This window comes from Monomorium pharaonis, chromosome 11, assembly GCF_013373865.1.
Source record: "Monomorium pharaonis isolate MP-MQ-018 chromosome 11, ASM1337386v2, whole genome shotgun sequence".
NCBI lineage: Eukaryota > Metazoa > Arthropoda > Insecta > Hymenoptera > Formicidae > Monomorium > Monomorium pharaonis.
Genome location: NC_050477.1, coordinates 10,962,797 through 10,990,079, shown reverse-complemented (window position 1 = coordinate 10,990,079; position 27,283 = coordinate 10,962,797). Strand labels below are relative to the sequence as shown.

The following is a 27,283-nucleotide window of genomic DNA, read 5'->3' as shown; positions in this document are numbered from 1 at the left end:
TAATTTGACAAACCGAGTCTTGATAATAAGATGAAAGGTGCAAGTGTCCCAATTTTGTTCTCTTTGGGAATTGCAAGGTTCCTGAGTTTTCTCACCAATTGTCCGAGTCCCGCGCGGAGAAATGTGGTCGCTCGAACAGCCCCGCAGACAAATGGACCTCAGCAGCACCAGCCGCTGGGGAAGCTGGAAAGCGGAGAGAAGAGGAAAGAAGAGCGAACAGAGAGAGAGAGAGAGAGATAGAGAGAGAGAGTGAGAGGGATGTGCTGCTGAAGAAGGGGTTATTAATCGGCGTAACGACGACGGGCAGACGTTGCCGCCTGTCGTCGGCGGACTAAAAATATTTTTCTTCAAGTATAAAACGTCGAGAAACGGTGACGGGGGTGATTGGGGAGGGTGACGGAGACGTTCGTTCTTTCGACGACACGGTCACGACCGGTCACGGCCTCTCGACCACCGAAATGAGATTATTTTTCAACTCGGTAGACGCGCGGTTTCTTTCCTCCTGGCGTAACAAACGCCCCATACCCCTCGAAATACGAGAGCACGCTCGGCGTGAAGTAACGAGCTGCGCCCGAATAACGAGTTGTGAGCCCGTACACCTGTTCGGTTCGGTTGTGCACAACGAACGCCCTTAATCCTCCGCGCGTCCACAAATGGGCGTTCGTTCGTGGTGCAAACGTGATCCTCGCAATATTTTTTCCCGGCAGGATATAATAGATATTTACGAGTAACGAGTTACTTTAACAGAGCTGCCGATGATCTTGTCAAACACTTTTATATCCTCTTTTTTTTCCGTATCCGCTTTTGCGAAGTATATGTTATCCCGTTGGAACCTAAAAAAGATTCGTGAGAAAGATAAACCGAGTGCGATGAGCTCGGGACTCTTTGTGGACCGTCACGGCGGGCAACACGGCGGTTCGTTAATGAGAAAGCGAGCTGGCGATCGATAGGGGTTCACTCGACGAAATCGGTAGAAATCGGCGACCAAGCAAACCGATTCGGAATAATCAATCGAACGGAAGTGGACCTAATGTAAACCTAGACGTAGCTGCCTTGAACCAACACCGATGGTGTTCCAACCCCATCTTGTTCGACCACCGTTATTTGTCATCTCATCGATCGATCAGCGATCGTGCACCATTTCGCAAACATCTCCCGCCTTTCACAGAAGAGAATTCGTTTTCGTGTAATCAACAAATTAAAGTTTTACAAGTGAACTTGGGATCGATAAAAATTTAACTTTTACAATTTGGTCCGGGCAATTGTAACGCATGATATCGCATGATGACAATTTTCAACATACGAAGAATATAGAAGTCGAAATTGTCGAAATCGAAAAATAGTTACAATTAAATAAAAAAATTGCTAGAAGTGGTATGATTGTTATAAATAATTATAGAAAAAAAATGGTTTTCAAGAAAATGGAGAGAAACATATAGCAGTTTTTTATCCTTTGAAATATAATACTAATAAAATAAGATATTTTTAGTTAACTTACAAAGGTAATATTTAATCATACAGTAAAAATAATAGATACAATGTGTATTTCTTTCATAAAAATTTTAAATTATGGAAAATTTAGTTTATAAATTGATTGCTTTTTGAAGGATATAAATTAATCCTCAATGTACAGAGTGAAGATGTTGTATATTACATTGTTTGAAAAATTTAAAGCGAAATTTGAGGATACACTCTGATTAGGTTGTAATAATTATTGTCGAGTGAAAAATAATTCTAGCGGCGCATTGTTGCAAAAGTTTTTTCGTGAAATATCCTGTTTCTGCATTTTTACCGATTCAATTGTGCGATGTACAACGAAGAGGTGTACTCTATAAATTTTTTCCCTAATCGCCCGGCCGAAGTTCCACGAGTGGAATACAGCCGCTGAAAACGCGCGAGTTATTGTTTCCTCCGTGCACTGAATATTCTCCGTCCCGGCAAAGAGAAGAAACAAGCGGAAGCGAAAAAGGTTTCCCTCGTTCCCACGCGTGCGTTCGCGGGAGCGGAAAATATAACTCGGTTATATTGTCTGTCTCTCTCTCTCCCTCCTCTTCTTTTTCTTCTTTTTTCCCCTTTTTTCTCGGTGTCTGACGCGTCTCCCGGTGCGCGCGTCTTCCCTTTTTATTACTTACCCTCTCGCGTTTCCTCGCGGGCAATTTTTGAGGAATTAAAGTCTCCGGTTAAACGCGCCGCAGACAGAAATCGCGCGCGCAACTTTTAGCCGGGATTACCAACGCGGCTGGATGGAATCGACCGTACTAATTAAATTTCGTCCCCTGTAAAAAGAGTCATTTTGCACGGTTTTACGCCGTAATAAACACGTCAAAGATGATTTTCATGGTAAATTTACTAACTATGTATATGGATGAACGTGACAGAAGTGTAAAGCTTAATGTTTCTAAGTATACGTATAAGAAGTTTTTTATGTTAATTTGATGGTCTATTTTCCTATTTTTTATATACAAAATTTATATTTTTGAACTATTTTTTTAATTGTACATTATACTCGACTTAAATATCACGCAATTACGTTATGAATTTCTCCTAATTTTTCAGCGTTTTCATAAATTTATCATTAGATAAAGAATTTTTAATATCGTATTTCTTAAAAACTCAATTTTTTTATAAGAATGACTTCATTTTAATTTGATACTCCATTTATTAAAACGAATTTAATTATTAGAACATGTTAGCTCTATGTAAGAACGTTCTATGAAATTGAAATTTTCGAAGTACGATATTTCATTATAATAGCTTAATAAAACCGAGTAAATCTGATATTTGTTCTGAGAGAAATGATGAAGAAATAGTACGAATCCTATATGATCAGTAGTACTGATCAATAACATTGAATACTAAAAATATGCATCAACATTTTTACGACCTTACATAACCAATATTATTGACAATATTTCAACCCAGTTTTATGCATGTTACTAGTTATAGAAGGAACTTTACATGCTCAATTTATATTACCAGTACTAACATTATGGATACTAACAATATTGATTATGGTTAATATTTATTCTAGAGATATACTTAAAATGTTTAACTATTATTAAAAGAATTGTTTTTGTTAGAGATGTTAAAATCTAATGTAGTAAGCAATTTTTTTTTATTCCGTCATAATATATATAATAAAAACTTGATTTTGTTAATACTCACTACAAAATGTACCGCAAGTAGCACAGAACCGAACAAGCCGTCGAAATGCTTGCACGATCCAAGTGCATGTACATACGCGCACGTGAAGTTTCCGTTTCGCAATTCAAACGAATATTAATGGAGATATGTAGGGTGTCTCCCTCCCCCCCCCTCTCTCTCTCTCTCTCTCTCTCTCTCTCTCTCTCTCTCTCTCTCTCTCTCTCTCTCTCTCGATCTACCTCTCGATACAAGCACCTCGATCGGACGTAACGCCGACGCTGCCGTAACTTCGTCCCCGAACTCCGGCAAAGTGCATTAACGAGATGAAACGGAATTCGTGAGAGGGGTGGTGCATCCCCCGATTCACTGGCGTATGTATGTACGTGCCCTTCAAAGCCTCAGGCTCACTCTCTATGTGTGACCCTTCTCTCTGCGAGAAAGAGAGAGAGAGAGAGACCGAGAGAGAGAGAGAAAGAGAGACGCGTTCAGCATTCATGAAAGTACGATGAGAGGACACGGAGCAAGATAACGACGAATAAAGGTCGCCTTTCCGATGCTAATTTTTAAATAGGATAATAGATATCTCTCAAGGCGTCTGAGCGAGTCGAAGAGCTTGCGAAACGTTGCTTTCGATGTCGTTCCTGGGAGCTTTGCGTCCTGAATATTAATTCTGAAGTCGCATGCCAAGTCGTGACATAAAGTACCGAAGTAGTCAGGTTTTACCGAGATGATTATTGTCGTCAAGAACAATACAGAAGTTTTCTGCCGCTATGCCATTTAAATTCAATTCTTCGCCTGAGAGATCGATTATTCCCCGGTCAATTTAATTTCTATAAACGATAAAAGTGTTTACCCCGAGATATTGGAAAACTTAAAATTATTGTCTTGCGTCAACACACACACACACACACACACACACACACACTTTTGTCATATTTTATTCCTATTAATTCCTATAATTTATACTAATAATACATATAATTATATTATTAGTTTAATACATATAATTTTACGTAATATATGCAAAAGTATTATGTATGAAATTTTTGGAAAGAGGGGGTGTAAATTATATGCATATAATTGCTAAATGCATGTATCAAGTGCACAGCTATCAAGTGCATTCTGTTCTCCGAGTTAATCTCTTGTCCTGAAAACGTTCGAACGTTATTAATTCACGCTGCGTGTTAAAACGTTGCATCGTGATTCGTCGTTTTTATTTTTCTCGTCAGACTCTGTTTCACTTCTCTCCTTTTTGATAAAAGCGTATTAACAAAATCAAGTTAACCGAGAAAATCGGAGGATTTTTAATTTTAAATCGCTGAGTCTGTCAGCGTTTTATTCCGTCTCATTTGTCACCTCGCGATCACGTACCGTATGCTTAGAGATATTCATCTTTCCACGAGAGAGTTTCGCAATTCGAATATTAAACTTCTCTGTAAAAATATTTGTCGACGAAATATTACACCTTAGTGTAATAAAAAAAGTGCATCATTAATTGACAAATGCTCATGCCTACAGGGCAGAATTTTTTAATTAGGGTTTTTTTTAGAAGGGTTTGTCATACGAATTCGAATTCTTTCTTTTAATCCGAAGAAAAAGATTTTTGCAATTTATCCAGTTGAATCCATCCAATTATGGATATACCATTATAAAAGCTCCTCAATGGCAAAAAACATTTTCTTTCCTTTCAAGATTTCATATCTTTGATTCCTTATTTTTCTTGATTTTTTTCATTATCTGCAACTTTTCCATATCAAGTGTTTTATTTGTCACAGCAGGTCATTGCATATAAAATGTGTCCGTTTTCCGAAGATTTTGATTGATGAAACGGTTATAAAAATTAAACGATAATCAAGTTATGTTGTTGAATATTGAAAACTGCAGAATCCTTAGGTTTATTCTATTTTTACCTGATCAAATCAAAATAAAAAATCAACGACAAAAAATTTTGAATACCCAAAATTTGATCTTATATCTGAAACCAGCTGCACAAAAAACAAAAGACAATTTGGCTTATAATGACTAATACAGCGTAAACGACCATAATTTGCTGCTTTAGTTTTACAATTTAGATAAATAATTTTTAAACGGATCTAAATAAACTTCTGCATCAAATTTGCAAATAACTATTACAAAATAAATACAATAAAACGCGATTTTATATAAGAATCAATAGCAAACGCAAATTTGAATGACTTTTAAATTAATGTAAAAGAGAATCGTGTTGAAATTTTACACAGATATTTAAATGTAATAACAACAATCCATTAAATTTATATATTTTTGCTTCGAGATATAGTATATACATCCTCAAACTTCCTAAGTTTGTTTGAAATAAAATTATGGAAATAGCTTATCGACCTAAGAAACAAATAAAAAATATTACAATTCAGCATTTCCATTATCTTTCCGCGCATTAATTTTCTTTCATTTATTACATTGCAGAGTTCTTCCATATAGTATCGTTCATATTTTCTATATAGTATTGTCAGTCGAGCGTCTCTAAGTGGACCTCGCTAGCATGTCCTCGATAGAAAGTACTCCGTACATAATTATGTATATATACTGCGACTCCTCTTCTCTCTCTCTCTCTCTCTCTCTCTCTCTCTCTCTCTCTCTCTCTCTCTCTCTCTCTCTCTCTCTCTCTCTCTCTCTCTCTCTCTCTCTCCCGGTAGTCATCATTGTCTCGGCGACGAATTAAATTAACCACTTTCTTCGCTCCACGCTCGAGTTCCCTCGTTTTTCTCTTCCGGGCACGACAATTCCGTGTCTGCGCGACGCCACGGTGCAGTAGAGTAGAGTATGCACCGGACAGAAATCCGCTACGACGGCATGCTTGTTAATTCGGCGAGCCTTATTCCGGTGCTCCGTTGAACCGTGCCCGTGTCGACTCTTAATGGCCCCGCTGAAATATTCAATCGTCGGACGCGCCGAGCGAGAGGCCAGGCGAGAGATACTCTCGGGCCTCTCCCACACCCGGTCCAGTCGTAATTGTCTTTCGCAACTGCGCCTGGGCTTTTTACCTCATCGTACGCTCCGCCCGGAAAAACGTTTTACTTCCTCTGGCCTTCCGGTTACGGTTTTTACCGTAGGGTATTTTTTCGTGGTGGAGACGCGTCTGCGAATTTCCCACGGGCGATAAACTCCTCTCGGGTCGATGCATTTGCTGTATCGGTCACTCGCGCGCGCAAAGTTTCTCCCTTGTTTCTTCCTGCGCTTTTGGAAAAGGGTATTTTTACGGGTTTGTTCCGGGATTGCTCTCTGACTTACTTCTTCCGCCTCGCTTCGGCGCGATATTGTTCTACTCGAAACACGGAGTGTAAAACGGAGGAATGGGTTTCTTTTTTTTTCTCTCTCCTTTTTCTTCTGTCGTTGGGATTGTCGCTCTTCTGGAAAATCGAGAAAAATTAAGAAATTTGTCCTCTTCCCCAGAGAGTGCGGGACAAATCAGGAAATCTTTACTGAGTCACATTGGAATTACGTGATTCTTCTTCATTTTAGATTAGCATTTCTATTTCATTGGAAGGGAAATAAAGTCTCTCAATTTTCTCGTTTTGTTCTTTTTTTTTGCATTTTATTGAATTTATCACTTGTTAATGTTATCTTAATTAAATCGCAAGACAACTATAAAATTCTCCATATCGTACATTAATTGAAATAATTAAATTATCAGTTTTTATCAACACTGATAGAAAAATATGTTGTATTTGAAACTATAATTGCATAGCAAAATAATTATAGTTAGGAATATTATTTTTATAATAATAATTATTATGATATTAGTAATAGCCGTATATTTCAAAGCTGTATAATTTATAGCAGTTTTTTCATAATTGACATCACTATAAGTATATGATTATTATTACTAATATTTTATAATACTTAATAATTACTATAAAATTTATATTTCTGGCTATAAGTATTTTACTGCAGTTATAGTTGCATATCACATATTTTTCTATCAACGAACGGTTACACATGATACAAGGAGATATATCATAATGTACAAAAAAAGAAACACGTGTAGCGTGCGAAGAAAAAGACGTCTGTATCACGAATCCCCGTTCACCTGCGGCTTTCCCATGATTCATACAAATGTTTTATGAAAGCATATATATACAAAAAACTTGCAAAAAAAAAAAGGAGAGCGAAACTCAGATTCAATGGCCGCGGTCCAGATTTATGAAAAGAGATGGGAAAGAGGTAGGACCGTTTGGGTGCGACCCTTTGTTTCTCTTAATCACGACCACTGTGTGTCGCTCCCTGATCCTCATCTCCCAACAAGATTCTCTCTCTCTCTCTCTCTCTCTCTTTCTCTGCGGGTGTGTGTGTGCAGTCTAGCACTTCATTCGGCCAAGTTCTCCGACGCGAAACAATGGCGCGCGTTGTCCGGAAGTTATCCCAGCGGCTTTGCACGGGAAGAAGAACTCGTGGAGACACGTTGCTCGCTTCGCTTGGTCGAGACAAGCTTTAGAACGACGACGACGACGACGACCGGCGATGACAATCCCCGAGGACGACGAGCGGCCAGTCGTGCCAACGACTCGGTATTTTGCATACAAATAACCGCGGCTGTGTCACCATAGATTGCTCGCCGCGATCACCGAGGCGTACGACCCCCCGGCAAATTCTTCAATCTCGATCTAACGAATCGCTCAGGTACTTTTGACTTCGAGGCAGAAATTGGCAATAACGATCTCGGTAATTTCGGTGCGGCAGACAGGCGCGCTCGATTGAACGGGGAAATTACGCCGCGACAATCTGACCATCCTAAAAATACCGGCGAGTCGTCGGAATCGAAAAATTCAAAAGAGAAAACTTGAAAGATCCTCATACATGTCGGAAAATACATATATGTAACGTATTGCCCAATTCACATATATCTTTCTTTAGAATTTGAGTGGCTAGATCTATCGTAAGTTGAATTACGTAATGCTTTGTGGACATTACAAAATTCTTAGGATCATCGTCGAATCGTTCAGTATTCTACTAAAATTGATTCAAAGGTAAATGAAATTAGATGATTTTTTAAAAACAGTTTTTTGAGGACTCGATTTGCTCTGTTTCTTTTTCTTTTTTTCATCGATCAAGCTACTAATGACAATAGTTCGTCTTTCAATTCCGAGCGATTCACAAGAAGAAGGAACAGAAGTGGCTCTTCTAAGAGACGAAGAAAGGCAGAAGAGAGGGATTACTCCCCCCTGGGAAATCAGTAGACACTATCTTTGTGAATTCTACCCAGATTCCTTTTAGAAAATTCCTCCTTCGGACAGGACTAGAGGACGGAGAGATAAGAAGCCTGTATAAAACTCCGCCTTCACATTCTGTCTAGGAAAAAAAAACATTTTTCTCCGTCTTTTCCAGTCTCCTTAACCTTTTCAAATCATATGCGTCGTTCTCTTTTATTGTTCTTTCGATGATTATTTTACGATCTCCAAGCTGAAATATAAACTTACGTTGATACATTTCACAACTTTTCATCTCTGTATCTACACAGCGTGCACTTTTTACATCAATTCTAATAGAACATTTTCTAAAAAAAAAACATGTACACGTGTGATAAAGATCTTTCTTCTAAAAGTAATCAAACAATCGTTTTGTTAAAGAAAGTTGAAATTCCAATTTTATAGCCTTTATAATCGCAAGGTGTCTTAAAAAATCTTATTCGATGAAAAGATATTTACAAGGACGTCTTCTTTCTTTACAGTCACCTTACACGATATTAGCACTCAATAGTACTTGTCACAAATATTGAATCAGTATTTTTATAACCTGACTGTGTCATCCATAATTGTATACTGACGAAAATGCTCTTCACACAGTCATCACTATCAATACCTCTACCACACAGTAATATTGATACTTGAGAATAAAAAAATCTGATCCACCGTCAATATTCTGCAACAGTCCATCAATATTAACCACACATTAATTAATAATACCTCCAATATTTGCTGATTTACTAACGATATTATTGACCTGTAAGGTCCCTCTTGGCGATTATAATTTCAAATTCACAAATGGAAATTTTATCAGTGTCATCAAAATGTGTCGCGCGACTTTTCCGCGATCTTTGTTCGCAAATTGCAGCCGGAATGTCGCGCGGTTTTGCAACTAATTTCCCGTGTCGAGATATTCGCGTATATCAGTCGTGCTCCGTGACGCGTTGAAACCAGGCTAAGTAAGTCGCTTGCTCGCTTGAGAGAGAAATACAGAGAAAGAGAGAGAGAGAGAGAGAGAGAGAGAGAGAGAGAGAGCTCTCTAGTCTATTTTCTTTTCGACGCGCTGGCACGGAGCCTTGGCGCTTGTTGGCGTCGCGAGCTTTCTGTCGACTTAAGGAAACAAACCGTAAAAGCCCATACAGACAACGTATGCCACGGTATATATATTTTACATATAGCGAACTGTAGAGTAAACCCGAGTAAACGGCGCGCCTAGTCCTGCCGCGGTACGTTGACATTTTAATTACATCGCCGGAACAAACGCGCGGACAGCGGGATGCACACATTTTCCCCGTGGCTCGCGCAGATTGGTCCCGTTTGCATTTTCGAGTACAGCAGTTACATGAGTTTCCACCGGCGCTCGCACTCTAGTTACTTGTAACGAATTTAGTATCTAACATTTAACGTCGGTAACCAAGAGTTTGAATACTTTCGATCACATGCAGGATGACAATTGCGAAATTGCTGAAAATATCTAAATATCTTTCTTGAACTGGGAGAAAACTTGTTTAAATCGTATCCCACTTATGAAAATGTATAGCAGAGAATACGTATGACAAATAATAAAATGAAATATAGGGTGAACACAGAAAAATACTTTTTGCACCCCAGACTGTGATTAGTTACTGCCAATGCATTAATTTATATATTTACATAATAATTTTAGTTTAACATTAAAGCACTTGTAATACATAAAACTCATACTCTTCATTTTCATCCTACGATTGAAAAAAACGGCAGTAATTGGGACATTTATCCCCCAACGATCGAAAATGATCGCAACGTGCATTCGCGGATGATATAGACAAATATAACAATATCGCTTTTAGCAATTAATCGATCGACAATGCGAAAGTAAGTGCCAAGCAAACATGTTAAACCATGACGCCGTAAAAAAACTCAGAGTTAACAGCTGACGAGTGGATTTTTTTAGCATTGTAAATAGTATAAATGTCAGTGCGTTAATCAGCGTAATGAAAACGTGTGTAAAAACCTGCAAGAGAAAATCATGCTAATTTTATTATCTTTTGAATAATTCAGAATTGTTTTTAACAAATTTCATATAGACACAAACATGAATATATAAATTATAATCTTTTATTTCTTTGTATACTAATTAAATGTATTTTTTAATAAAAAAAAAGTATGATTTAGGAGTAATGGGTTTTTTTCGTACCAAACTAATTTTAAACTGTGCTTTGAGGTCATTGCATAGATATACATGTACGTGTTTTCATCTATTTTCGCAGAAAGTTCGCGTACCTTTTCGCACTGCATACATTGTATACCATATTTTTTTATTTTCTTATTCTTTTATATACAGAATAATAGCAACTTTTCTTGTCATTTTTCTTTTTTCTTTCTCTACTACATCTTGTTTTTTTAATACTTATTCTCCTATCAGAATTATATATTCTAAATTTTTTCACTAAGATTTTTAGTAGGCATTTTTTTTTAGTACTGATACTATTAGTATCGAATTTAGTCAACCTTTGTGAGTATGAATTAATTGTAACGACACTTTAAAATTAAAAATACGATATAGTACAATGCGCGCAACAATATATGATTTTTATAAAAATAAACAATTTAACAAATATGTTTTTATTTTAAAAAATGTTTTGCTAGCTATAAATTTAATTGAAACTAAAAAAGGAACTTTTACTATTTTTTGACAGAGCTGCCGTCTAGCCATTACTTATACAATATAACCTACTATTTACATTTCATACTGCTAAGAGCATTTTTAAAACAAAATTACATCTATGATACAATTTAAGCAAGTTTATTTTTATGTACTAATAAAAAGAATAATGTTATTTTTTAATTGTGTTGCAGAAACTGTGTTTAATTCTGTCTATTCAATTAAAAAAAAAACGATTGCGCTACAGACACACTTTTTTACTTTGCACATTTTATATATTTTTTAAATTTTATTATTTTTGTATATATATTGTTATATATTTACATACATTGTATTTATACATTGTAAGTTACATTAACAGTTGCCTAATTATACTGATAAGCATAATATATTTTTTTTATTCAAAAGTTTTTTGTTTAGTGTTCTTTTTTTCGATTACTTATTATTTCATTACCATAAATTGCTTATTTCATTATCCGATAATTGTACTTAGTACTTATTAACTCGATTATATTTTCGCCAACTTTGTTCCTCAATTTATTATCTTAATTTCAGCATCTTTCAGAATTGTTATCTTGTACATGTTTTAACCTTTCGAGTTTGTAAATGTTGACATAATATTGTTATAGAATTGTTATTATTTCGATACTCAATCTCTGTTACTTCCGGGAAAGAAAAATCTCGCTCCCCTTACGGTCGCGGTTTGCATTACGACAAGAACCAAGTTCTTTCCAATTTACGAAACGATCATTATCTCAAGCAGGTGAAAAACGAGGTACAAGCTACCTCCGGCCAATTATGAAATTCGATCTTAGCTCCTAGTATTTAACACGAACGAGGAAGCTCTAACTTCGCCGGGAGAGTCGGGCTCGAAAAATACCAGGCCACCGTTAATTAGCGGATGCACCGCGCGGCAGATGCGAATAAGTTTAACGAGCGGCGTTCAATTAGGAAGTTTGCCGTCGGCAACTATGATCGACGTACTTCGCGCCTCGTAATTGCCAAATTTGACCTCCCCATTATCGTTATGATCACTGTAACGGAAATATAGTCGCATTAATGGCACTCGCGAGCGTTTTTGGTGGTCGCGGTGCCAAATAGATTCGAATTATTCGGCCGTTGCAGAAAAAAAAAACATCGTCGATCTTATCTTCAATGATGTTTTAGCCATTTTTCAGAGAACAAAATACACGTAATTTGAAAAGACTAATAATATTTCTAGCATTTTTCAAAACGGGAAGCTATTTCTATATAATCTTTGATCAAAACCTCGGAAAATTTAGAAAAAAATTTGGAAATAGAAAAACATATATTATCGATGATAAATTTTATACATTAATATTTATTTTTTGTGTTGATACAATTCTTCCTAAATGGGAGTAATTCTTATATAAATCGACATACGTATACAATAATTCCGATCGACGGGCGAATGTTAAATGTTTTGTCTTTATTTTAAGTTGACCAGTGTTACGCAACAATAGTCTGACACAATGATCGATCTCCGCCATTTGGAGTACTCTATAAACATTCGAGCAATGTAGTTTGCTGGGTGTAATCATTCACCGTTTCGAGCGTTGGGAAAAATACAGGCTTCTCGTAAATCACAGTGTCGAGTGCACCCTTGATGCAAGGGCTGCAAGGGGTTTAACTTCCCTCTAAACATTCACAGATTCTTTCGAAATTTTAGCCCGCGCTCACCTACTTTCGCCCTTAAATATCGAATCCTCGAAGCGCTGGATAATCCAGCTTTTAAAATTCTTTCTAAAGGAACGGAATTCTCTCCGTTGCGCGTATTAAAGGGGGCTCTCGCTAAAAATCTATAAATTAAAATTTTTTATTATTATTTTTCTTTTATCCGTGAAGCACTTTAGTTAAAGAAAAAACAAGTTAACAAAAATTTAAAAACTTTAATGTGTAGTTTTATGCAAATTGTTTACGTCAAAACCTTCTTGTGATGTTATAAAGGTTAAACGCGTTTGCGAGTATGTTTCTAGCGCAGCTAGAGATCGAAGCAGCGTCTACGCCGTTATTTTCGCTACTTGGAGAAAAAGCTCTCGATCCAAACATGCCTGGGGAACGTCCCCCCCGTGCTCGTATAATAATTCCCCATTTTCGTATGGAGGCGCAAAGTTTCGTCGGAATATTTACGAGACCGCGGCGGTGCATTAATGGTGGCGTGGAAGATAACGCGCGTACTTCGATATTTTATCCCAGGGTCGACCAGCGTTTTTGCGATAACCGAGAAAAATGTATGCGCAAAATTTCGCGCAGATAACCATTATTGTAAATCGTCGATGTAACGATTGCGCTACATACGCACTTTTTACTTTATACACTTATTGTACATATTTTATTTTATGTTATTTTCGTATATATATTTTCATATGTGTTCACGTGCATTGCATTTTCACATTGTAAAAATTACATCAATATAAATTTGCGAAATTGAAAGAAATATATGGTAGGAAATATTATCTCGTTTTTTATTCGAAAGTGTTCTTTGTTTACTAATCCCTTTTTGATTACTTGTTTCATCACCATTAATCACTAATTTCATTATTCGCTAATCATACTCAGCACTTATTAACTCGATTACATTTTCGCCAACTTTGTTTCATAAATTACTATAGTTTAGCTTCCTATACTTGGAATAATAATATTAGCAGCTGAATTAGTAATCTTTGTCAATATTTATTGTCTGTTATTAGGAGAGGAAAGAATTCGGAAAACGTCTAAATTAGTTTACTTATTTTTTACACACATGTATATCGAATTTATGCACACAAAATACATTCAAGAATTAATTTTTTTAATAAATTGCAATAAACATTTTAATTACCAATTAAATTGCTAGTTTGTAATACATATATGCAAATGTTATGAAATGCAGAAATTAAATTGTTTTATTATTTTATTATTGCTAATAACTCTAGTGGAACAAAAAACAACTCACTGTGAAATAATTACTAAAGGATGGAAAATATAGCAAAAACGAAATACGAAATAGGTCGAAAATTATATTTCATAAAATAAATTACATGTTTCTATTTAAAACGTAGTCATCTAAATGTCGCTGAAAAGTTAAATATGTTTTTTGTTTCTCGTTAAAAATTTACATAAAAAATAATGAGACAGAAAAAATTCGAAATTAGAACAAGAGAGAGAAAGAGAGAATGAGTTATGGTTTTATTTTTAACACTCTTTAGAATTGCATTCTTTCAAGTACTAAACAAACTCTTCAAATATTGAGTACAAAAAATGAAAAAAAAAAGTATTATACATCCTTATAATTATTGGAAAAAGAAGATGAATATAAAATAAACCAAATTAAAATGAGAGAGAAAGAGAGAGAGTTCTGTTACATTTTTCTGTATTTTCCATCACATGGTGACTATTTTATGGGGTACTTATCATGAGACATTCTCTGTGCAGGCGGGTCTATCTACTGTAACATTAAGATTTTATCCAGCAAGCTAATAATTTCTGAAAGCTTCTTAGCGTATACTGAAAAGTAGAAATGTTCTTAGCGCATGTATCTTGCGTATGTGTTTTATTTGCGACGTACATTATTTGCGACATCAATTCATACAATCCGCATTATGTACTACTCAACCAACTTACTACATTCTTTTCAGCATCGCGGATCTCGAAATATGGAAGTATGGAAAAGAAAATAAAGGCATGACGAGAAGAGAGTGAACGAAAGGGGGGTAGCACAGAAGGGCGGAGAAAGTGATAGAAAAGCATAGAATGTGCGAAGCGCATAACAGAAAACTGGGACGAAATTGTATATCTATCCGCGCAAATTGCAGGTCCGAGAAAAGCGGGCAGAGACCAATCTGTTCGAAGGCGGTAATACGCGCGCGAATAAGTTTCCGCGAGCGGAGGCGGGTAGAGGAGGGGGAGGAAATCCCGGCGCGAAATCCGATTCGCATCGGGGGCGCAAGAGGGAAAGGGCGAGGTGAGGGGTGGGGAGGGGAGTGCGGCATTCTTCTGGAAAATTGCGGGAGATCCGGGAATATTCGTGCCGCCTTTACCGCCGCATTCGAAGCGGCGAACATTCGTGTACCCTCCCCGGGTTACTAGCGCACGAGCGGAAAGTTATATTCGCGCGCGCGGCTACGCGGAAGGAAGCTATTTAGAGATGTCGAGAGAAGAAGATTTCTCTCATCACCTGACTTCTTCCTGCTTTCCTCCCCCGCCCCCTCCTCCCCCTCTTCCATTCCTCCCTGCCGTGACGCGGGTCTTACGTTCCTCGCATTGTCTTAGCGTTTCGAATGCGCCGTACTGAGTGTTCGCCGAGCTTTCTCACTTTAATCCAGCTTTTGTCAGCCGCGTCTTTCCTCGCTCGAAATGTGCCGTGGAAATTTCGCTCTCGCCCGGCTGAAAGCTCGGGTGATTTTGTCCATCCTCTTTCCTCCTCCCGCGACCGAACATCGTCACGTAGTAGATTGTCGATTCGATTCCACGAATTTCAACTGTATTAATTCTGACCGTATTAATTACGCCTGGGTCTCCGCGGATCCGAGAATTTCGCCCGTCGGGCTATTACTATCGGGTCCTCTCCTTCTCCTCCCCCTTCCTCTCCCGTCCTTCGCGTACGGGGGATGCGTTCACCTCGCGGAACTGAATTCGTAACGAGATTGTTCATTAACATGTACGATGTAAAACACCGGGCGCGGAAGCATTAACGTGTCCGCGCGCATAACCGACGACGTAGGTTCGCGGGGACCGGAAATTGTCGCGGCGGTCGCAAATTGGATTATCGGACTTTCGCGAGCGACGCGCGTCCCGATAAAAAACCGGGCCCGGCGAACGTGTCCCGAAGGACCGGCGAAGAAGATTATCGACAGCCGTTCGGTCGATGACACGCGCGTGGCGAAAGGGAAGGAAAAGGCCAGCGTACAAATTTCCTCCCCCTTTTTTTTTGTCGTCGTTTTTGTTTCCTCTTCTCTGGGTTTTTCCCCCCCTCCCTTTCCGCCCGCCATGCGGGAACTGGAAACAACGGCGACGCCGCAATTTCACGCTGTAAAGCTGTAACTTTGAGAGTAACTTTTTCGTTAGACGAACTACACCGTAACGAAATTGCTGCGATGAACTCGTTGAAAAATTCGCGACACGACGCGACGCGACGTGACGGGTCGCGCGAAATTGAAGTTGAAAGACCAAGTTTCAGGGACTTACAACGATAATGGAATAAGGTATATGTTGTGAGAGGAATACTTGGAATGTCTTGGATTGTGTCTTGCTAATTATTGCGTTACATTTCGATTTTTTTCATTTTCGTGTTTGCTTTGTTTCATTGTTCTTTTATTCTACTTTTCTTTGTTTCCAAAGTTCTTCATTGTCGCAGTTAACACCAAGATATCGGATCGCAGCATAGTTTTTATATTAATGATTTTCGGATAATTTTCAATGCAAACAAAATCCGGGTAAATAGGAAAATATTCATTAATGTTTTTCTCATGCTTCTCGAAATAACAAATTACTTTTGTAATCATACCTTGTATTAAATATAAATAGAAAGTTCAGAGAAAGGTAATATGGTTGATATCTTTCTCTGAGTTTTGTATTACAAGCGACATTCAGTTTTTCTTACATTGATATACTTTCTCTAGGTAATTTACACCACAAACTGTTTTTGCAATATCGTACGCGATTTTCATTTGAAAAATCCCAAAGGAATATTATAAAGAAATAACTTGTATCGATTTGCCGTAGATTTCAAAAATCTCGAAAGCTGCATAATTTATAAAAGGCTCCTGTTACATCCCGCTCACGTGATTTATAATACCTGATTATTGAGAAAGAGAGAGAGAGAAAGAGAGAGATTCTTTATACGAGCGTATCAGGAAACTGATACTTTCGAAATGTGATATTTGACGTGCCAACAAACCGATATATCGCAGCGGCGCGACGCAGGAAGGAAAAACAGTGTACGATTTCGACGAGTTTAATTACCGACGACGTCATGCGAAACGCGTGCGGGAGAATAAACCTTACGGCAGCGGGCCCGTCGCGCCGGCCGCGTTTTCATTTTCTCTTGAAAGACACGCTTGTTGCGGAGAAATTACAGCAGTTCCAATCCCTGACTCGCCGGTACTTTCATTACAATGCAAACGCGGCCGGAAGGTGGTAAGTCCTCCGAGTAGTACATAACTTTGCGTTACTGATGTTGCATTACCATCGCGGGGCGAACTTCGGTATTCGTTTCTCGTTCGTTTCCGACGACGTCCGCGTCGTCGGGACATTGTAATCGCAAAACAAACAACACTTGCGTAATTAATTTAGTTACGGCGCGCCGTCGTCGCCGCCGCCGCCGCCGGCTGCACCGAGTTCAGAATTAATAATCGGCAAACGGCGCGAAGAGTCGCGATAAGAGCGTTAAAAATTGCATTTCCCGTTTGCGTTTGCGATATGAACGCGTTCTCGAGTTTCTCGGGGGATCACCGAATGCAAAACAGCGCGCGTGTACAACCCGCCTGACCCCGTCCGCCCGAGCTTTTCGACAAAAAAATTAAAAATGTCATGACGAGATGACTGATGAAAACACCAGCCACTTCTCGAACGTTTCATTTAATTGCGACATCAAAAAACTTATATACTGAACATTAGAATTTTTATCTCGTGTTCTTAGAGCAGTCTCTTTTGAAACAGGGCACCAAAAGGGTACTCACAACTTCAGAGGAAATTCTTCTAAAGAATAGATTAGTAGCAGATTCTTAAGTTTTATAAGGATTTTTTACACAAATAAGATAAAGGACTTCTTTATAAAATTTACTTTGAAACCGATTTTTCACGAGTAAGAAAGGCAATATAATATTGAACTTTATTGGGTGTACGCATTATCTTCCGTCGATCGCGAAGGTTAAGTATAAAAACAAACTAATAAAAATTATTAATACTGATCTTTAATATAAGCATGTATACTTGGAAAAATCAAGTTAACTTTTCGAGTTAATTATTGAAGGTTTGAGTATCAAATGTTACACTGCACTGGCAGTGTAAATTATAACAATATAGAATGTCATTGTTCAGAAGTTTGTTAGAAAGAATATATTCTTAGTTTTAGAAAGTCTTCTAGAAAAGAACGAATATATTTTAGAGATGTGTATAAAATGCGAGTTCGAATAGTACGAGAATTTCGATTTGTCGATGATCGATTTTGAATCAATTGCCTCTATTTTATTTACAGATTTATTTTGTATCAACAATTGCGTTAAAATTTCCGATTGTTTATCGATTTCCAAAACTTTTTTAATTATTTTTAAAACTTATAAAGTAAAGTTAATCAAGAATTTACAGCAAAATTTAAGATTGCTCTTTTATCCAATTGTATTTTCTCAATAACGTGTACTAAAGTACTATTACACTTTGTAATATTGTAATTTTTATTGAATGCTCATTATATAATATATTTATAAGTATATTACCCTTACACTTATTACCTAGTATCTATTATAAATTTTGATCGTCTATTAAAAAGAATCTGCAGCGTCATTGAAAATACTTTGCTGCAACGTAACGTAAGCCCAGAAAAACTTGATCCAAATTTAATTTGATTTGCATCAAAGCAGCTCGATTCGATTCGATTCGATTCGACTTTGAAAACTCTTATATAATTTACATACTTCTGATATATATTATTCTGCTCCATTAAGAATATATGTTAAGAGAGTTTGCAAAGTATATTTCTCTTACTTCGAGAGTACAACTTTCTTCGGTGTAAGACTTTCGAGTGGAGAGACACCCTAAGCGGTGCGAAACCGTCCCTCGTATAGCCGTCCGTTCCCCGCGAATTCATCACGCGGCTAGATGCGACGGCAAACACGACGCTAATTGAATCGTGAAGCTTTTCTCCTAATAAGAAGCCCAAATACATTAGCATCCAATCCCAGTAGTACGTGGTCGGGGAAATAATACGTGCGATCCCATTTCTCTCCTCTGACGATCGATCCGGCATTGCATTCCAGGGGAATGAGGTTGCAGCAACGATCCGTGTGCGCAACGTGTGTTACATTTCGTGTTGTCTTCATTACATTCATTTTCATTCTCGCGCATTATTTTTCGCGCAGTCTGTGCAAGCCTCCTGCGAGGAAATTTAATTTTAATAATTAATAATTAATTCAAATATCTGTGAGATATCGAGTTGAATTTTAAATTGATTTCCAAAATCAATTCGACTTTATTGTTGCTGTATACAGAGAACCGAGCAGGGATTTTAGAGGAACAAACGAAACCTCGCGCTATCCGATGCGGTTCGGAGAGAGCTTTGGGAAAAAAAAAAATCACAAATTAATCGCCAGAGTCGAGAAAAAAACAACCAGCCAAGTAGCTGCGCACGTTGCTATATCCATCTGAAGTCTATGAGATTAGCCGTTATACTGCGCATCGTTGCTATCGCTTTTCGATAACAGCGCGTCGTTGGGTATTACTCAACATCAACAATTCAATCCGTATTTCCCCCGGGGGGAGAATGGCTGGCTACCACCGCCGCGTTGGCGTGTCTTTTGGGAAATATGTTGTTGTAATCTAGCGTTGCATCCAGCAACCGTCGCGTCGCGTCGCGTCGCGCGCGGCAGCAACTATTACGGCTCCGGCTACGCCAGATAAATCATTCTCGTTATCGTCGTTCGGGCGATACGATGCTTTCGCAATTGTCCCTAATGCTATATATGCACTTGCACGCCTGCAAACGCGAAAAGGCTCTTGCGATAACTATCGGAAGTTCCCGATTTTCGAGAGAGCCGTCGCATAAAAGTTTCCGAGCTACTTAAAGGCGAAGTAGGGAAACTCGACCGCGTAGTCGGCGTACAGGGGATTTACCACTATTTTTCGTCATTTTTTTCACGTCGTTTCGTAAGCACGACGTGTATCGAATATACAGGATGTTTTATTTTAAATTATCTTGGAAAAAAACTAGTATTTGTGGGAAAATTATGATTTTTTAAATACTATAATTTCTGTAATTATTCTGCATATAAAAATATTAAAATTTAATTATCAATAGTTCACGAAATATTTTATACTCTATGTTAAAATATACCAGAATAAAATATTTAAAATGTCTTGTAAACTAAAAGAAGATCAGTGCTGACATACAAGCTTATTTTTCAGTAGCATATTTCGTAAAAAAGAGCTAAAAATAAAACTTTAAAAACGTAAATGTAAATTAAAAAGTGTCTTTTATCACACGTATAGCAGTTTTTATAACACTTCCATATTTTGCAATAATTAATGCTTTTGCAACATAATATACAATGAACGTTTAAAAAATTAAACCTCGAGACATAAGCTACATTTTCTTTTTTATTTCTTTTAACATAAATTATTTATATAAAATATTCACATTTAATGTATATATATAAGGATTCCTAGAAGCCTTTCACTTTGATATAAAACCTTTTTTGGCGATTATACAAATACCGCTGCAAAACACATACAGCGCAACTATACAAAGATTAAGAAATAAATTATGTTACATTTTTTAATTAAAAATTGTCAACTTTGTCGATTTTTTGATAACTCTATCTTAATATTTTGTATGTGCATGTGTATAAAATAATTAGAGGAATTATAGTTTTAAAAATTGCACAATTCGTTTAAAAACGGTAATTTTTATATGACACCAAAAAAAGTTTTTTAATTAATTTTATCATTACTTGTCCAGATCACACAACTTTCGTCTAAAACATTTTTTCTATAAATACTTTGTTTTGAGGTAATCAAATGTATTATTTAAAATTAAATATACTCTGTATAAACAACAATATATTTTTAACAGAGAAACTATTTATAAACTTCTTGAATTGTTCCTTCCGCGCATGTGCAAAATTCAATCAAGTACGTAATTAAATATTTACGACCAATTAACGTTATCATATTTCCACAATCGGATGAATCGATCGTTCGTCTCATGCGAGTTATTTCTTTCTACTTAAATTAAATAGAGAGAGAGATTTCTGTTCGACATACTTGATAGAATACCGAAAACTTCGGTACGTCTAATGTAGTAATCGATACGACTTTTACACGGACGGATAGATTGCCTTTCCGAGTAATAATTAGCGTCTGGCTCGAAGTTTATTGTACTACCGCGAGTGTAATTTCCCCCGAGGATAACGAAACAGCCACATTGTAAATTTGTGGATACACACGGATACCCTGAACATATGAAATATCTTCAAATTGAAATCGAAACTCGAATTTTCATATTCGCAATTACTAAGAATAATCTTCGTCTTTATTGTCTCGTAACGATTATCTCATCAACATTAAAGCGATGATTTGCGGGAGTAAAAGTTTTAAAAATTATTTAGGTTGTATAGTAAAAATTATGAACACATTAAAGATTTACTTTTATATTATATTTATATATTTTTATAGCAACACAAACTGTAAAAAAGTTTCTTTTATATTTATTCTCCTCCCTCTTTTTTCTTCTTGTGTATTATTAAAAACCATTTGGGAAGAAAGATTTTGAAGTAAAACATTTGATCGTCAGTAAGTGTGCGCATTAAAAAATTATAGGACTTTAGCGAATTGTAAAATAGAATACTTTTTAACATACTGTAAAGTTTTTGTTTAAAGAAATAAATATGTGTTTCTAGTTTAAAAACGTGTTTTTTTTTTAAAGTATAATTGTTTGTATTGTTGTTAAGTATATTTGTTTTTAAAAAGGTGCAAAATACATTGAAAAGGTATTGTTAAACTTTGAATGCTTTTCAAAACATTTTTTTAAGCTATAGTCATAGCATAGTTTATTCAATTGATTTTAAATTTTAAAGCATTTTTTTTCAATAACATTCAACATTAAATCGCGAAAGCTTTTTTCGATTTTTAATTTTTTCTTAAATTATAACAAAAAAAAGACACCCGAAAAAAAATTTAAGTTTAAATATATTTCATAAAAAATGAAATTTTTTAAAATTTCTGTCATGATTTAAAAATGACAAATATGAAAAAAAAATTCTAACTTTTTGATAATTTATTGAAATTGAATCGTGACTATAGATACGTACATTTCTTACAACATTATTACTATTTATTTATTATATTTTCATCTTTATTTTAATTTTACATCTCACTTTTTTTAAATAAAAAATATTTTAGATATAAACACTTTATACATTACATTAAATAAAAATTTTACATGATATTAAATATTATTTTTTTGATTTATTAAGATCTTATAATCCATTAAATATAACGCATATACATTATATTATACGTTATATTACTATAAATACGAATGTTATACACACAAGTATTGTTAAATATAATCTATATTTTAAATATATAATTTTTGAAATAATTGTTATTTACATATTTTGTTGCACAGATTAATTAAATAAAAATTAAAGGTCGCAAGTTAAAAATGCTCGATTCTTGTCTGTTGATGTTTTAAAGAAAAATACTCCGATTTTTTTCCGCTTTCCCGAGAAACGATTAACAGCCCGAAGCTAATGAATTACAAAAATACTCAATGTTTGCCAGTCATGTTTTGTTTTTATCTTACAGGTGTTTTCATTAACAATGGCATGGATGAGTGCATGTTATTGAAATATGTATAAAATCTACAAAAGCTTTCACATTATACCCGTGGGATTATACCACGGTGTAAAACAAAAGAAAAAGAAAATTACGTATACAAATGTGCTCGGTTAATAAAATTATTGTTACGCAACGGACGTCTAAATAAAGTTTAATTAATAGATAAATTAGAAAGGTCAAACGCTGATGTAGCTTAACTTCGTTCATTAAGCTCGCACATTTCATCCACCGCGATAGAGCAGGATATCCAAGAAAAGGATTCTTCGCCGATTATCCGGGGCTGTTAAAACATTGATTTTTCTTAAGTAAGTCTGCTGCAAAATTATCCAAATATGATATGGTTAAGGAAATATTCGTATAAGTTCCGGGACACCCTGTATACATAGCCTTTTACGGCGCACTTTTCAGCTTCATCCGGTTTACATAGATACTTTTAGCCCTTCGCGTATATCCAGGGCGTGCAAACAGCTTTTAGGTGAGCGCCGTTGCCGCTCTTATCGGCGTGGCGCCGTGATATTCTATGCTTTTTTTTAAATGGAGTGTAAATCTTGTGCTTCTTATGTGTAAAAATGGATGAAACGACAACATACGAGCGGAACGCATTTTCTTTCAATTATGTTTAATGCCTTTGGGACCAGGAGTTTCTCTGTCGAGCATATTAAATTCTATCAAGAAACTTTTGCTAACCAGAAACACTGACTTCAAAATGTAATAAACTATGCCCGAAACAATCTATTGAATATACATTAATCACAGATAGAATATTCAATATTTTAATATTGAAAAGTTACCGTTTTAGAAAACTCATGCACAGAGAGAAAGATTTCTTCAGATTTAATAAACAGTTTTGTTTGATTATTCCAAAGTTTTTTGGTTTAATAAATTTTATACACATTTTTTTAAATTTAATAAAATTGATTGAAAATAAAGAACTATATGCTCTGGAATATTCGAATAAAACTGTTTATTAAATATAAAGAAATGTTTCTCTCTGTGTGGAAATATTTTTTTTAATAAAATATAATAAAGGCAATTAGAAATAGAAACCATTAACCAATTAAATTTGTTAAATATTTAAATATTTAAACATTTAATATTACTAAATAATGTACATTATTTATAGAGAAAGAATCGTCAATACTGACGTGCTATTTTGTTTTCAGATAGTATTTCTTAAATAAAAGCTAAAAATTAAATTTTGAAAACAAATGTAAATTAGAATGTGTCTTCTATCAGATGATATAGCAGTTTTTAATATTGTTTTACTATTTTGCGATAAATTAATGTTTTTGCAACATAATAAAGAATAAACGTCTGAGAAATTGAACTTCAAAACTGATATACTAGGTTACATTTTCCTTTTTTTTTCTTTAACATATAAGTTGTTTGTACAAAATATTTAAAAGTTAATGTATACGAGAATCTCTAAAAGTTCTTTTGTAGCGCGACTACATATAAAGAGATCAATTTAGATTCTTTTTTAGATTTTTCACGGAAAACTACACATACATGAGTGCATAAACTATAGTTTTTATTTCTTTAATTAACTGAGCGGATTATATTTATATCAGTATTAATACAATGCAATATTTTCAAGAAAAATAAGGGGACTCGGAAGACTTAACACCAGTATTGATGGCCTTCCTGCAACATTTAAATAAGTAGGCAACATTTAAACTTAATAAAGGAAGCTCTGTTAATGAAAGATGATAGACTTAATATGGAATGGGTTGAAATTAATTAAAATATTCAGATTATTAAGACACAAAAAAATTGCCAACTCACGACGAATAATAATCTTCCTCGACATTTCCGCTTCGGAGAAATACCAACTTCAGATTGGTCAAAGAATTCGGAGATGAAAAGTGGCTTCTCTAAGGTCTGGGACACCGTATATAAGAGAGAGTTATTAACTCGTGCCCGGGTAGAGTAGCCGTATTCGCTTCGCTGTATGCGTTTCGCTAGAGAATTTAATAAGCCGCCTGCCTTCCTCCACCCCCTTTTCTTTTTCTTCTTCTCCTTCATCCCCTGCATTCATCGCGGTGGAATCCATTCGATCCTCGAAACAGCATTTTATGTTAACTTATAACCCATGGCGCATAAACGATCTGCTGCGATGTTACTCGCGCTCGTAAAAGAGAGCTATTATAAAAGAGATATTATGAAGCGACGTCTGATATCTTGCGAACGTACAATAGGTTTTAAAGAGCTGTATTTCTAAAAATACTATATACGTGTATTATATACGCAAGAATTAATCCCTTTGACGTCACTATTATTAAGCAAGCACGCATACAGAGCACGTATATATTATACGTCTTTTTATTCTAGATAATGTAGTTGTATAATATACTATATTCTAGTTATTTTAAGAGCTTTTTCCTACAACTTCTATAAAATTTACATTTGCGTCTGTATTCATTACACCATAATGGTCTCATTTAAAAGGATTGGAAGGTTTTCTAACGAACGCGTTTTGTCCTGTGACACAGCGCTGTCCGTATATTAATTACCTACTGAAAAGCTATTGTGCAAGAGAAATGTCCTTTCAATGCGTATCTCTGGCTGTGTCACCATCAATGTTAATAAATAAATATAAACCAAGATAATCCGCGTGAAAAAAATTACAGAAAAATGTATGCACTACAAAGAAAAAAAATTAAACATGTCGGTGATTTTGTGTGCGCGCGCGCGCGCGCGCGCGCGTGTGTGTGTGTGTGTGTGTGTGTGTGTGTGTGTGTGTGTGTGTGTGTGTGTGTGTGTGTGTGTGTGTGTGTGTGTGTGTGTGTGTGTGTGTGTGTGTGTGTGTTTTATGTATTGTACATAAAATTTAATATTAAATGTAAATGTATGTATGTATTTAACACATTTAAGTATTTAAATTTAATTTTAAAATTTTACACGCACACACATACGGAACTAGACAAAGAGCTCTTGATTCATCTTGTTTCTAACAAATACATTTATTCTCCGACGTGGTGCGTTGCTCGCTATACTAATTATTTCGACATTGTTCGCAATTCGAGAATATCACGTTGTGCGCGCAACGTTTGTTAATTGGTCACAGCAGCATTTGATCGGGTCCGACCAAACAGACCGGTTTGTTTGTATCCGAAACGCAATAACGCACCCGCGCACTCGTGTTTCAAAATTGTGTCTCTCTTTTGGTAAGATCCAATATCCGTTTACGATCGTTACGAGAAAATTATATTTCACATCGAAATAGCACGTTATTTCTCAATGTCGCGCAACTTCAGCGCGACGCTTCAAAGTTAAAAATTCAAAGCGGAAAATTGCAACATTAATCGATGTCGCATTTGTGGTATTCGAGACGAAAATTTGCAAGATTAACCTTCTTTTTTTTTGTATTCTGTATCGTTTTACGGGTTATCGATTTATCGGGAACGATTTATATATATACATCGGTTATTACCACGGTTATGGGTAATTAGTGTTAATTGAACGAAGAGTAAGAGCCATCCCGGTTTGCTCATGGACTCGAGCGAACGATCGTTTAACGGCCAATTAAATCTCTCTGCAGGTTGCGCCGCTTCTCGACGACGGGATTGCCGTTGTTTGCCATTGTCTCGCAATAACCAACTATTCCGGGACCAATCCGAGACCAGCGGTCAAATTGGGCGAAGTGGGGTAAGTGCGACCAAAAAGTTACTCGATTAAGCGACCTACTTCCGAGTTAACTCTCAAGACTTAATATCGGTTTGCGTAATCGCTAGCCGAAAATACATGCTTTAAAGCAGCATTATCGTTTTAAAAGGAAAAAGGGACTATTTTTATGTGATTTCTTAAACACAATAATACATATTTTATGTACAATTAGAAATTTTTGTAAATAGAAAAGTAAATATACAATTATTAAGATTATAAATAAACTATTTTTTTCAATAATTTTAAGATAATTTGCAAAAATTACATTTACAAAGTTGCCACAAAATCGTCACTTTGAATAGTTTTCTACATTAGAAATAAAATGAAAAAGTTAATATTTCACAATTAATTTCAAAAAACGCGCAGGACACGAATTGTTTATAACTACTATATTTTCATTATTTTTACTTGCAAAAATTTTTAATTGTAAATAAAATATGTACTATGCGTACAAAGATTAAAATAAATCGTCTACATACTTTTCAAAAAATTCATAAAAATAGCCTTTTTCCTCGAAATAATAATGCACTGTTTATCCTTTTTGTTCAAATCTTCATTAGAGAATAATTATAACATGGCAATTAATCACATTAATTACCGTAAGACTAACAAAATCGTATTTAATTCTTCAACATTCATATCTCCTTTCAGAAAAATACGAAACCAATGATAAAATATTTAATCTACGAAAGTTCCTATTTTATACCGGAGGCATCTATTGTAAATAAAAAATTTTACTGGCGTTAATCGTGACACAAACTTCTGAAGCCGTCAAGGCAATAACATGAAGAAGAAGGATCTTCTTACGTCAAACGTATTTTCATCGGGGCGCTCCAATGAGATTCTCTTTCGCTCAAAGAGCACAAAAGCGCGTCTTCTTCCCTTGTTCTCACTTCCACACGGTTCTCATTTCCTCTGGAAGGGATTGGAGGATTCCTCCGTTTCGGTCCTGCTAGCTCGTGCTAGTTTCGCGCTTAATCCAACCAGGTTCACCCTCCTCGTTTCCCTTTTGCTTCCTTCATTCGCGATACAAAGCGATTTGACCTCGACG

General features: G+C 35.9%; 1 protein-coding gene across 6 annotated transcripts in view; it reads left to right on the top strand.

Annotated features, from left to right (window-relative positions):
* Window positions 1-27,283, top strand: part of LOC105838794 (protein-tyrosine sulfotransferase) — a 114,196-nt gene that overhangs the window by 47,623 nt on the left and 39,290 nt on the right. For all 6 annotated transcript variants that reach the window (XM_012684601.3, XM_012684603.3, XM_036294086.1 and 3 more), the window contains one exon: window positions 26,108-26,214. The gene's annotated coding sequence lies outside the window, so the exon portion shown is untranslated. The remainder of the gene's footprint in view (window positions 1-26,107; window positions 26,215-27,283) is intronic.